The sequence below is a fragment of the Candoia aspera genome, chromosome 4, assembly GCF_035149785.1.
Source record: "Candoia aspera isolate rCanAsp1 chromosome 4, rCanAsp1.hap2, whole genome shotgun sequence".
NCBI classification, from domain to species: Eukaryota; Metazoa; Chordata; class Lepidosauria; order Squamata; family Boidae; genus Candoia; species Candoia aspera.
This window is the reverse complement of record NC_086156.1, coordinates 70,800,698-70,810,322: the sequence shown is the minus strand read 5'-3', so window position 1 is coordinate 70,810,322 and position 9,625 is coordinate 70,800,698. Positions and strand designations below refer to the sequence as shown.

At 42.3% G+C, this 9,625-nt stretch overlaps 1 protein-coding gene across 1 annotated transcript in view; it reads left to right on the top strand.

The window, feature by feature from the left end:
- Positions 1–1,844: 1,844 nt before the first annotated feature.
- TANC2 (tetratricopeptide repeat, ankyrin repeat and coiled-coil containing 2) overlaps positions 1,845–9,625 on the top strand; it is a 405,421-nt gene continuing 397,640 nt past the window's right edge. Inside the window, exon 1 of the mRNA XM_063300427.1 lies at positions 1,845–2,247. The gene's annotated coding sequence lies outside the window, so the exon portion shown is untranslated. The remainder of the gene's footprint in view (positions 2,248–9,625) is intronic.

The following is a 9,625-nucleotide window of genomic DNA, read 5'->3' as shown; positions in this document are numbered from 1 at the left end:
CTTTCTTCCTTTCCACTACTGTTAACCTCCATCCTCTTCTTCCACCATCTTCTGGAAGACTCTAAGGTTTGTACTTTATACCTCTGCTGCAGAAAATAAACTATTACAGACAAATGCTGGCCAAAAAAGAGGACCTTTCCAAATGATCGTATTTGCACAACTGTGATAGGTCTAAATACATTACCCACAACAACTCCTGTGTTGTATGGCCAGATACACCTGCAAACAGTGGTCCAACTGATAAATATTATTCTTTAAAGTCCAGCTGAGTGCCAAATTTTATATGGCACTCAGCATATAAGTTTGATGTGTTTGGATGAGAATTCAACGAACAAGTGCCACATATGTTTTCCAGGGCACCTCCAGAGAATGATCTTTGTCCCATTCCTAAATCAGTGCTACATCTGTATAATCCTAATAATCTGTTTATTAGCTAAATTGTGTTTGTAATTAAATAATCAAGGCTTAGATTGTGCATTTTGAGCTCATCTTTTCTCCAGAAATCTAAGGGTTGTACGCATTGTCACCCCCATGTTTATTTTCACAATAGGCTAAGTGGATTAAAGATATACCGCAGACAAACATGCTCACACCAACCTTTATAGATTGCAGTTTTAAGTTCTTGGAGTCTGTTACCTAAAATCCTTATGGAAATATACATAATTGTATTCTTTGTGTTATAGGGCACAGAATTATGTACAGATCTCAACAAGAGATATGGTATGCCAGTGGCTTCTTCTAAACTCAGGTTTATGTAATAATGGAAGATCAAACCCATCATGGATAAGAGGTCAGTTAGATGCTACTGAGTCAAGATGACTCCTGTTAACTGCATGGGTAAACACCATCCTGATCGGTCTTTAGTAGTATCTTGTAGCTTTCCCAAAGACAGTTCTGTAAGTTCTTTGATCATCCACATTATTGATTGTATTCCCCTTTTTTCTACTTCCCTCAACTCTGCCAGGCACAGTTCTTTTTTTAGCCCACCAGTTTGTTTCCAGTGTTTTTTTGCTGTGAGTTGTTTGCATCACATGCCCAAAGTATGAGTTTCTGCTTGCTGGTAATAGCTTCACGGGAGCAAGAATCGGTATTATTTACTTCAGGATGGACTGGTTTATCTTGCATCCATGGTATTCTCAGTAACCATCTTCAGATCCATAATTGGAAGGTATCTATCTTCCTTCTCCATGTCCAGCTTTCACAGCACTACACACAAATAGACAAGGGGTACAATCCAAAGTACTTTTCTATTTTCTCCTTAAATTCTGGCATTATTGCATCTTTCCTACAAAGAGACGCTGCATTTCAGACCGTATATCTCTATATTAAATAATACCCAATTCTATAATGGAAAACGAATGTGTGCGCAACATATATCTTTAAATACTGCATAACCTCACCTTGCTATTAATAGTAATCTTTCCCCTTTCCTTATGGAAATTCCGTTTTCAATAGCTCTTCCTCCAACCGCCCAGAGTCGCTTGCCGAGATGGGCGGTGAAGAAATGTGATAAATAAATAAACAAACCCCGCAGAAACCTCACCCTTGAGGGACACGGGCGTGCCTCGAACACGGCAAACGTGTGAAAGAAGCAGAGCCAACTCTACCTAGAAGCGCGCCTGCGCGCCCCCTGCTGTTCACTAATAGAACGTGCAGCGGGGAGAAAGTTGTTGGTTGCAGCCCAACCCACCACCTGTGTGCGGGCTTAAGCTACCGCCCCTCCTCCCTCTTTGGATAGAGGGCGAGAGAGTTAAGCGCGCCACCCTTCGCAGGACATACAGTCTGACTTGGCAAACGCGTGGCGCGTGCGCAACTCTGCATGCGCGCGCAGATCTAAAGAAGAAGCGCGAGGCGGTGCCACCCCCCATCACTTCGCTCATTGGGGAGCTGCGCGTGCGAGCGGGTGGCGTGCGGCGCGTGCTCGTCCTTTGCTTCTCTCGTTCTCCTGCTGTGGGGATTGTTTTGTGAGGAACAGAGCGGCTCAATGACTGAAGGCGAGGGGGCAGCGCCATAGCCGCCGCCATCACCGCCGCCACCGTCCCATCAGAAGATCCCCCCGCTTGGCTTGTATCTGAGGAGGACGGAGTGAGCCGCTCCTTGTCGAGATGTGGTGAGGCAGGCAGGAAAGACTCCCCACCTCTGTTTCTCAGCCCCTCCCCCAAACTTCGGGGCAGAGGACGGGAAGGAGGAGAAGTCGAAGTTGCCGCGCCCCGAAGGGTGCTCGGACGGAGCCCGACACCGGAGTAGGTGAGTGAGGAGGAAATCAACAATTTGGGACTCAGTTCGGCTGACGCCCTGCCTCGGAAGAAAGGAAAGAAGGAAGGAAATTGAACGCTGGATGGGTGTGCCATACTGACCTATGCAGGGGTGAGGGGAAAGGGATTCTGTCATCGTCCTTGATTCTTCTTCCCCCTCCCACCGTTTCCATATCATTGTATATCGATGTGGAAGGAAGGAAGAAAAAGGTTCTGGGATATGTATGAGGAACTTATGTGTATTTGTATGAGCTTATAGCATCCATATTACCTGTGTACATTCAATCGATACTTTAATCTGCTACATAAAACTGTTTTTAAAGAAGGACACACAGATCTCTAAAATACTGCTTGTTTATGAAGCTGATGCATGTTTTTATTATAAAGTGATTTGAGGTGGGAGATACATCGTACGTTATTGGAATAAAAAACTATAACACATTGCTAGGGATAATGATATTGCTGTGCCTTTGGAAACATACTTTGAAAACAGAAAAACCATAGGTTCTCAGGAATCTTGCTGTTCCCAACCTGTTCCAATCCTAATTTGTCATTGCTGAACACATAGCAAGACTTACAGAAGGAAATAAACCCAGTGCTATGGTAATGCATAGTCTGTGTGCTGGAAGTCTGTTATTACAGGAGATGCAGGGAGTGGATCTTTTGGTGGTGACTTACTGGGTGGGGAAATGGGTTTCATTTATGAATCTGTTAGGACAGGAGTTGGTAGTTTACTGCTATCACTGCCAGAATATTGGATGAAACAGTAGTGATGCTTGTGAGAAAACATCCTAATTCAGTATTCATGTATAAGAGATGGAGCATATTGGCCTGGATGAGGGGTTGCAATGCATTATCAGTACAGTAGATTATCATGGGCATTTTCTACTCTAATGTAAGTATAAGATTTTATAGATTAAAATGTCAATGTCAGCTATATATGGAGAATACAGGAGATTTTGATAAAAGAGCATGATATGCAGTGGAAAGCAGGGCCATCTGAGCTAAACATATGACTTCATTGAAATTGTCAAACTGCATGTGGGCCACTTTAAGACTTGTTGATATTCATGTATTTAAAATGTATTTGTTAGGCATTTTATACTGTCACTTACAATAAATATCTTAAAAGTAAAATTAAAACAAACATTAAAAATTTAAGTAGTCAACAATTAGAAGCCTGTTCAGAAAGTTGTGTTTTTAGGGCCTTTTAAAAGGCACTACAGAGATCAGTTCCATCTTCAGAATAACAGTTATTTCAGGAAGTCTGCAGCTACAAAGAAGGTTTAACTAGTTGTCATCATGAGATGAGCCAATGGAAACTATAGGTAGAAGCCTTCAGGTGACCTTAATGAACAATGGAAGGGCAGGATTATAAGGACAAAGTGTTCTCTGAGGTAAACAATATATTTATTTAATTATTTAATTAATTTTTATCCGGACTTTTTTATTTTTATAAATAACTCAAGGTGTGAACATACCTAATACTCCTTCCTCCTCCTCTTTTCCCCACAACAAAAACTGTGTGAGGTGAGTTGGGCTGAGAGAGAGTGACCCAAGGTCACCCAGCTGGCTTTCATGGCTAAGGCAGGACTAGAACTCACAGTCTCCTAGTTTCTAGCCTGGTGCCTTAACCACTAGACCAAACTGGCTCTCACTATATCATGTTTAGAAATATTTTTGCAGCTAGTGTAATGCTTTCATCATAGATATAATGGTCTTTTTGAGTACCATTATTATTTGGAGGTAGCTCCAAGTAGAACACATTAAAGCAGTGCAAAGCATTCAAAAAATGTGCTTTACACAAAGTATGTTAGTGCAAGTAAAACACTCCTACTCAAAATGCTTAAGCAGATGTGTTCTCTTGAGGCTTGTGCTGCAGCTTTGAAGGTGTCTGCACATATCTGCACGTGTGTGCATGTACAGCTGCTTTACTGATTATGGACTCCAGTGCAAGTGCCATCTGTGCCTGCGTACACAAAGACAACTAGGGCAGCCTTTGACGTAGCTGTGCGAATCTTTCAGAGGATGTGCCTGAATCAATGCATCAGAGAAGAGTGATTAACTTGTGCTAACATGGTTTGCAAAGCAAATGTTTTGCACAGCTCTAGAGCATATAATAATAGTGAAGCCTGGATGTTACCAATGTGATTTTTCTAAAAACGATGCAGTTGATGTATCAAAGTGATCAAAGATGCTTCTGGCTATTTCCTCACTGAGAGAAACAAATCTGGATCCAGAAGTTTCCCCAAATTATGACCCAATCCCCCATCTTACAAACCTTACAGGTTTATTTTATTTTATTTTCTATCCTGCCTTTATTATTTTTATAAATAACTCAAGGCGGTGAACATACCTAATACTCCTTCCTCCTCCTATTTCCCCACAACAACAACCCTGTGAGGTGAGTTGGGCTGAGAGAGAGTGACTGGCCCAAGGTCACCCAGCTGGCTTTCATGCCTAAGGCGGGACTAGAACTCACGGCTTCTAGCCCGTCTCCTGGTTTCTAGCCGTTGCCTTAACCACTAGACCAAACTGGCTCTTTAGGTGGCTATTCAGAAGAGGTATATCATTACTTGAAAATGTTATGGAGAAATAGATTTGAATGTTATCAGCTTACTAATAGCACCTTATTCTTGAAATTGCTGGTAAGATCATCCACTGGTTTACGGTGAAGTATCATCAGTATGATAATGATACCCAGTTGCATATCTCTACCTTGAACTGAGCAGGAGATTCCATGGAAGTCTTAGCCTGGTATCTGGAAGCTATGAGAAATTAGATGGGATGAAACACCACATTGAGAGTTATAGATTCACCAGAACTCATCTGGCTCTAGATTACTTCCATCTGTGGCTCTAAAAAAGCACGTGTACAACCTGCGGTTCCTCTTGGGCTTACAGTTCTTGCAGGATCAATAGGTGGAGGCCATGGCCAGGAGACCCTTTGTCAAGCTTGTTTGGTGCACCAGTTGTGAACTGTTTTGGAGTGTGGGGCTCTAGCAACAGTTACTCAGACTCTTGTCATATTGTATCAAGACCACTGCAATTTGCTCTACAGGGCTTCCATTGAAGATTGCTTGGAAGCTACTGCAGATACAAAACGCAGCTTCCTGCTTTCTGACAGATGAGGGCTGTTACAGTACAATAGTGTTTATATTATGGGAGCAGCCTTGATTGCCTGCTTCTTTCTGCGTCCAATTCCAGGGACTGATTATTACCTATAAAGCCCTTTATGGCTCAGGCCCTAGTTACGGTCAGGATTGTCTGTTTTGAATAGAATCTCTTCATTCAGTATGGTTGGCTGAGAGGGCATGCTGCAGATGCATCCCCACAGAAACTTAAGGGAGTAAGTGTGGAGGGAGGCCTTGGTTAGAGCACCTTTTTTAAGAACTTCATTTCTATTAACGTTAGAAAGACTTAAGACTATTCTTTTCTGTAGAGTCTTTGGGACATAAAATTTGGGAAGTAGCAGTCCATGGAATGTCTTTAATTTTGGCTTCACTGCTAGTTGATGGCTGAGGTATGTTTTATGATATATCTTATTTATGTAATGTCAATTTTCCTGGATTATGTTATTTTAGTGTTTTTATACTCTCAGCTGCCTTGAGTCTTGGATGAAGGTGGCATACTAATTATATTAGTAAATATAAACCACTCGTGCCCTAGTCATCTCCCGTATAGACTATTGCAATGTGCTGTACATGGGGCTACTGTTGAAGAGTATCTGGAAGCTACAGCTGGTTCAGAATACGGCTGCGCGAGCAGTTTTAGGGGCCCCAAGGATGGCCCATGTAACACCTTTGCTGCACAGGCTGCATTGGGTGCCAGTTTGCTTCCAGGTCCAATTCAAGGTATTAGTCATTTCCTTTAAAGTCCTACATGGCATGGGTCCAGGTTACCTGAGGGACCATCTCACCCCCATTACATCGACCCATCCCACCTGGTCAGGCAGAGACAGGGCCACAACTGGGGGGGGCAAGTGGAGCATGTGCCCCGGGTGCTGCATTGAAGGGGGCACCAAAATGAACTCTGGGGGGTGGAATATGTCACCCCCAGAGGTGAGGCAAGCCCCCATTCTCCCAGCCTTCCGAAAGGGAGTGAAAACCTAGTTCTGCCATCTCGCTTGGGGCAGGAGTGGGGGTAATCAATCATGGGGGTGGTTAGCGCCTTGAAGAGGCCCCGGGAATTATATATATTTAAATTAAGATCTTTGGATTTGCTATCTTGGACTTTATATTTTATATTTATATTTTTATGAAGAATTTTGCTTTACTGTATTTTAATCTGTAATTATTTTAATTTTATTGTAAACTGCCCAGAGTCACTCTTAGTGAGATGGGTGGTGATGAAATATGAAATATAAATAAATAAATGAAAGAAAGAAAGAAAGAAAGAAAGAAGTTGGCATTCAATATAGGAGAAGGATTCTTTATTTCCTCTAAAGCCCTTCAATGTATAAAAGGTATCAGGTATTTTGATTCTAAGGAAGTGCATGAAGAGAAATTTCCAGTGGACAAAACTTGCTTTTTATTGACCTGAGACAGAAAATACACCTTATGATATAAGCTGGAAAATTAAACTCTTTTTTTTCTGCAACTTTTACCCAGTTTCATGAGTAAACAGTGACAGTAAGAATAACCACTTTCTCATTCAATTGCATTTAAAGTTACATTTTGGTAATAAGCTTTGGAGTTATTTGTCTTATGCTGTATTATTTATTTATTTATTTACCACCTTTATTATTTTTATAAATAACTCAAGGTGGTGAACATACCTAATACTCCTCCCTCCTCCTATTTTCCCCACAACAACAACCCTGTGAGGTGAATTGAGCTGAGAGAGAGTGACTGGCCCAAGGTCACCCAGCTGGCTTTCATGCCTAAGACAGGACTAGAACTCACAGACTCCTGGTTTCCAGCCCAGCACCTTAACCACTAGACCAAACTGGCTCTATTTAAGATACAGGTAGTCCTCACTTAATGACCACTCTATCTAGCGACTGTTCAAAATAGGATGGCGTGCTGAAAAAGTAACTTTACAATTAGTCTTCACACTTATGACCATCGTAGCATCCCACAGACATGTGATTGTCATTTGTGTGCTTCACAGCCAGCTTACGACAAGCAGAGTCAATGGAGAAGCTGGCGGTAAAATCACAAGTCGCAATCACATGATGTCTTGCTTAACAACTGCGTCGCTCAGTGATGGAGTTGCCAGTCTCAATTTTGGTTGTTACGCAAGGACTACCTGTATTTATTTATTCAATTTCTATGGCCACCCCTCTCAGACAAGTGACTCCGGGTGGTGAATAATCATTAAAAACAATTACAACCAATTCAAACATAATACATATGTACATACATATTTAGCAGCTGAGAAAATATCACCTTACGTATCAATATAGCCAGGAAACACATTCGGGGCCCCAGGTCTGGGCACATAACCAGGTCTTCAAGGCCTTACGGAAGGCCAACAGGATCAGGGACATCCTAATATCTGGAGGGAGAATGTTTCAGCCGACATTCCTTAGTTGATGGGACCCATAGCATGCCCAACCTGCCAGATAGAATTGGATGGGTAGAAACAATTGGGAGGAGACGGTCCCTCAGGTAACCCAGTCCCAAGCCATGAAGGGCTTTGAAGGTGATAACCAGCACCTTGAATTGCACCCAGAAACATACTGGCAACTGATGCAGCTTACGAAGTAGTGGTGTTACATGTGTTGAATACCTGACACCATTTACTACCCGTGCAGCTGCATTCTGTGCCAGTTGACGCTTCCAAATGCTCTTCAAGGGCAGCCCCACGTAGAGCACGTTGCAGTAATGTAGATGGGAGGTCACAAGGGCATGAGGTTTAGGCTTGCATGAGGCCCTGGGGCCTCAGGTTATTCAATTTTGTTAAAAAAATTACATAGGAAGAAGATTTGTCATCATTGCTGGTGGAATTGCAATTATATTTAGAAACTGATGATTTTTAAAATGGTTTTGAAGTGAAATATTAGTTACCAGCGTTCATAATTGACCAAACTACTTATACACATTGACCGAAAGTAATGGTTTGCCTAATTCTAGTGGGACAGGGACTGATCAGCAGACATTAGTACTACCTTAAATCAGGCAATGTCGGGAATATAAATTACTGAAATGTATAAATTCAGATTATATTGTTTTTTTCTAGCAGTGTAAATAATCATCAGGAATGAGACCATTGTGTAACTAGGACTCTTCTGGTATATCTGCTATAATATGAAGATTGTTTGTGTCTGTTGTCAGTCTACTGGTGACTTAATCAGAAATATCAATTTGTGATTACTGACATGAAAGCAGTTATTCTTTTCATCCGAAAAGGAGGTTACCCTGAATTTTAAGACAGCCTTTCCCAAAGAGAGAACAAATAGAAATACACACACACACACAAATGTAAGTCACAAGTTGCCAGTTCCAGCTGAAACTGATTTTGGAGATTTATTGCCCACCACAAAATATGTGGAAGTAGAAGACGTTTGTGTGTGTGTGTGTGAAAATGTATTTCACAGAGGTCACACTCCCAAAATAGGCAAGACCAGAAAAATAACAGCAGTAGATGAATTTATGTTAATTAAATTATCTGGACCCTTTTCAGTCTGGTTCAAGCTGGGGTACAGCACTGAGATGGCATTGGTTGTGCTTGTGGATGACCTCCGGAGGGCTTGGGACAGAGGTAGTACAACTGTCCTGGCTCTCCTGGATCTCTTGGTGGCTTTTGATACCATCAGGCATGGTATCTTTATGGACTGGCTTTGGGGTTGGGAGTGAAAGGCACTGTTTTACAGTGGTTCATCACCTTCCTACAGGGCCATTTCCAGTCAGTGTTGGGGGAGAAGGCCCAGCCCTAGACCCCTCTACTGTTGGGTACCTCAGAACTTCAGTCTCTCACCCCTCCTCTTTAACATTTACATGAAGCTGCTGGACAATATTATTTGTTGGCAAGGGGTGAAGTATCAGTACGCTGATGATACTCAGTTCTATATCATCACTCCTAGACAGTCAGATGATGCTGTTGAGGTGCTGACCCAGTGCCTGGAGACTGTGAGGGTCTGGATGGGGAGGATCATAAGTAATGGAACAAACCAACTTCATTACAAACATAAGGAACACCTTTAATACCTGGATGAAAATCCTTTGCAGTCAATGACTGCCTGAAGTCTGGAACCCATGGACATGACCAAATGCTGAGTTTCCTCCCTTGAGATGCTTTGCCAGGCCTTCACTGCAGCTGCCTTCAGCTGCTGCTTGTTTGTGGGTCTTTCTGCCTTCATGCTCTATTGAGTTGAGATCAGGTGACTGACTTGACCATTGAAGAACATCTCACTTCTTTGCCTTGAGA